Source organism: Hyla sarda, chromosome 3, assembly GCF_029499605.1.
Source record: "Hyla sarda isolate aHylSar1 chromosome 3, aHylSar1.hap1, whole genome shotgun sequence".
NCBI classification, from domain to species: domain Eukaryota; kingdom Metazoa; phylum Chordata; class Amphibia; order Anura; family Hylidae; genus Hyla; species Hyla sarda.
Window position 1 is genome coordinate 33,302,758 of NC_079191.1, and position 4,537 is coordinate 33,307,294.

Genomic DNA, 4,537 nt, shown 5'->3' on the forward strand with positions numbered 1-4,537 from the left:
GTTTTGCAACAGCTGGAGGCACAACTCCATAGAAAAAATGTGCCTCCAGCTGTTGCATAACTACAAACCCTAGCATGCACAGACTACCAAAGGGCATGCTGGGAGTTGTTGGAACCCTTTGGCATGCTGAGAGTTGTTGCTAAGCAACAGTAGGAGGTCACAGGCCTCACCTCCTGCTTTATCCTGTCGCCGGAGCCGCCACCGCTGCTGCCACCAATCCTGCCACTGCTTCTGCCACCAGGACCCCTGCCGCCGCTCCTCAGGGGACCCCCACCGGACCAGGGAGAGGTAAGGGACCCCTGCCGGCCCCAATCTCCGCCCCAATCGCTGCCGTGATCACCGCCCAGCAGAACAGTGATTGGTCGGTCGTTAAGACCGATCAATCACGTGATCGTGAGGTGGCACCCGTGTCACATCATTCCTGTTGGGTAAGTGTGAATGGGGCTGTATCGGACAGCACCATTCACCCTTTATTTTCCGGGTCGCCAGAGACCAAAATGACCGCAAACTGCCGGTCTGAATTGGACCCCCCAGGGGTTTGCACGGGGTGCCTGTTGATAGATATCAGCAGTCACCCTGGTCCGGACCCCGCCCTGTGCGTGGCAGGGACCGAAATTCCCACGGGCGTACAGGTACACCCTGGGTCCCTAAGTGGTTAAAAGTTTTATTGAAATAGCTTTTGATTTCTGTAATTCATTGATTTCTTTACAATCTATAAAGTGTTTTGAAACTTACTGTGCGTAATAATTTGGAACAGTGCATTGTAAGTTTGTTATGTTTATTATGTTGTTATCATTAGGAGGTTTGTTCAATAAAATTTGAATTGCACTCTTTATAGTTGATAACATGAGAATTATGCTGACTGTTATTTACCTCAATTATTTAGGTAAATGAGAAAACTATCACTTGCATAATAATTTGGAACAGGGTGTAGAGTGCTGGGTTCCCGTGGTGGGGGTCGTGACGTCACGCCACCTCCCATAGACATGAATAGAGGGAGTGTGAGGTAACGTTGCGACTGAGCTGCGACAACCCAGCTTCACGGAGATCGCGGGGGTTGCAGCGGCAGGACCTCCGTGATCAGACACCTTTTCCCCTATCCTTTGGAAAGCCATATATGCCAGTGTAGAAACACCACATAAATGCGGCACACGCTGTACGCCACGATTATATAAATATATAGACAGCCTGCAGCCTGTTCCAAACTATTGTGAAAACATTCATTTAGGCTGGGGTTACACTTGGCGTGTTTGTCAAAAAAAAACACCATGTTCGCTGCGGGCACATGTTATGTTGGTATCATTAGGGTAATATGAAACGCCAGACACTAATGGGGTTTTCTTCATCCTTTTTAGGCTATCAAATTTGTGGGCTGCCGAGAGTATAGTTGTTGTTTTGTTTTTTATTAATGTGGTGACCCAGTACAGAATCACGTGTTCTTCTGTACTTCTGCCCATCCTCTGGGGCAGATGCTGCTTCAATGTCCGTCATGGGCCCACTCTCCTTAGAACACTCTATATTTCATAATATAATGTACTGTCATATAAGGGTTAATGTATTTGTATTTTCTACGCACTTGTTGTCTTAAACAAGTGATTATTTGCCCCGTGCCTGGCACAGGTGAAGTTGGCCTACCTCGGGTGGTGTATAGGTCAACTACGCCCTGGCGTCACAAAACGGTTAATTACACATTACCCTGTCTGACACCACATTTAGTTTTGGCGTTTTTCTTCCCAATTTTTCACTAGAAACACATGACTTGTGATCACATGACTTGAGAAAAGCTGTGAGAAAAGAACATCTATCATAATAATACACATTGGGAGAGATGTATGAAAACCTGTGAAGAGAAAAAGTTGACCAGTTGCCCATAGCAACCAATCAGATCGCTCTTTTCACTTTTCAGATTCTTTTTGAAAATGAAAGAAGCGATCTGATTGGTTGTTATGGGCAATTTAGCAACTTTTCCTCTTCACAGGTTTGGATAAATCTCCCCCAGTGTTTTTGGCAAAAATGCCACAAAGATGGCATCTTGGGAGAAAAGAAATGAGGGAGCAGTTTTTTTGTGGTGTTTTTTTAAAATATTTTTGGCCAAAAAAACCTCAAACAAAATTGCGTCTGTTCCTAGGCTTGGGCCGGGATTAAACACAATTTATGTGTGGCGTTTTTCAAAGCCCACATTGCTTTACCCTTACCCCCCTCCCCTCCCCTTCTGACAGACGTCCGTCCAGCTGTGGCAAAACTACAACTCCCAGCATGCCCTGACAGCCGAAGGCTGTCAGGGCATGCTGGGAGTTGTAGTTTTGCCACAGCTGGACAGCCACAGGGGATCACTGATGTTGTATGTCAATCTCGACCCATGCTGCCTGATCTTGAACTGGAAACGTCAGGGGCGCCACTCGTCACACGTCCCGGCAGCCAGCGATGCTCATTGAGCCTCCCGGAGCCGCACTGATCTGTGTAAGAAACCTATGGGCCCAGGATGTTGGGGCCACAAAATGATATTACAAATACTGAGTGTCTGGTTAGGAGAAACAAATATAACGCACGCACGGGGGGTAGCGACATTTTAATAAAAATTGCCAAAGATCCCTTAGATAACAGTCATGCAGAATATGTTAAAAAGCTTTTTATTTCCAGCCAATCAGAGAGCAGCACTACTGAAATAGAACTCCCAGGAGGAGCAGCGTGTCACACATGTGATGTCATAACCATTGTCCACCAGAGAGCAGCACTGAGCAGAAATAACACGGCTCCTGCTCATTCTTCATCAGTGAGGGGCTGATGTTGGACACTGTAGGGACCCTGGAATATAGGTGCATACACATGACTGGTAAGTACACTTTCCATATACATTTCTATAATAAACACATATGAAATAATCTTTCCTTTCTCTTCTTTTCTTTTCTTTTTCTCTTTTAGATGCAGTATTTCCAGGATGTGGAGTCGCATTTCCGGACTTACAGTAAGATGACTGGTAAGTACATACACATGACTGATAAGTGCATTTTCCATGTACATTTCTATAATAAACATAAGAAATAATCTTTCTTTTCTTTTCCTATTTTCGATGCAGTATTTCCAGGATGTGGAGTCGCATTTCCGGACTTACAGCAAGAAGTTGGATGAAGGCCCAGCCCCAGGAATCACTCACATACACAGACACTTTGCCCAAATTCTAGAGGTAACCTCCTTTAGTATGCCCAGAGGAAGGGCAATACAGTAGCCATGGATTCCCTACAGGTTTCCTCCCCTCTGGAGGTTTTTCCTGTCCTGAGTTAGTTACTGTACGCTCTTTGTGAGTGATGGAGGTTACATAAAATCCCGACACAAACATTTTAATAAATAATAAATAAAGTTCCCCTTTTTTAAACAGATTTTTGACTTGTTTGATTCATTTATTTTATTTCTGTGTGTGAAAAATAGTGTTAGCAAAATGGATGACATGAGTTTTATTCTTAAAAGGGTTTTCCAACGAACGGAATTAGAAAAAACAAAACTCAGATCAGCATAAGACATTAACCCTGTATCTATTATTCTACTGTGACCTTTTTATCTTCTGTACGTGGCTCTTATACACCTTTCTGTCATCCTACTTGTTCCCTTCACTGCACGCTGTCTATAAACTACAGGTCCCAGCATTCTTTGCTGCCGCTCTGTGCTCACTTCCTCCTAACTGCCATTTTCTGCCCCAGTCACCTGACCAGCCCCAACGCTCGGAATGTTGCTAAGCAACCATTCCCATCCTGCTAGAAACCAGTTATACGGCCTGTTCCTTTCACAATACTAATAACATGGTAATTTACTAAAATTCGCTCTCCTGCTAAATATTAGCCCTAAAACAGCCCATAAACTATAGAGAATATATATATATATATATATATATATATATATATATATATATATATACTGTACTATATAGCAATGATTCACAAAATGGGTGCCTCCATCTGTTGCAAAACTACAACTCCCGGCATGTCTATCTGTGCATGGTGGAGTTGAAGTTTTAAAATGTATAAAAAGCTGAAGAAACTCTTTTTGGGAAGTACTGCTACATAGTATATACATATATATATGAAGAAATAGATGGTCCAGCGCAGGATAACGTGCAATAAAACCCAAAATGTATTGTAGATTCAAGCCATAGGATAGCAGGACACAGGGTTACGCGTTTCAGCCGGAAAAAACAGCCTTACTCATATATATAATAATTTTATATGCTATATAAAAATATATCATATATAGTATCACTATAGTGTATTCACATCTACAGACATTTGTTTATACAAATTTTGCTCAAGCTGTTTTTTTGCGTCTTTTTTGCGTACATTCTAGTGGAGCATTTCCTCCAGATGTGTAGGTTTCGGTGCACCTTGGAGTGACATATTTAGTACGCACAAATTTATTAACTGCGTACATTTCATTTACCCACAGAAATCTTGCCCAATGACCATATTTTTAACGCAAACATAGTGGAGGTATGAGGCGATTACTATATTTGCCCGCAGTTTATGAAACTCATTGCGCTTTATTCATA

The 4,537-nt window shown here is 42.8% G+C and overlaps 1 long non-coding RNA gene across 2 annotated transcripts; it reads left to right on the forward strand.

Annotated features, from left to right (window-relative positions):
• The first annotated feature begins 273 nt into the window (after nt 1–273).
• Nucleotides 274–3,367, forward strand: LOC130361254 (uncharacterized). Of its 2 annotated transcripts, none has more exons than XR_008890924.1 (4): nt 274–288; nt 2,641–2,833; nt 2,923–2,977; nt 3,077–3,367. It is a non-coding gene; the product is annotated as an uncharacterized LOC130361254 (long non-coding RNA). The 2 variants fall into 2 exon arrangements; XR_008890923.1 differs by lacking the exon at nt 274–288 and adding an exon at nt 2,446–2,460.
• The last annotated feature ends 1,170 nt before the right edge of the window (nt 3,368–4,537 follow it).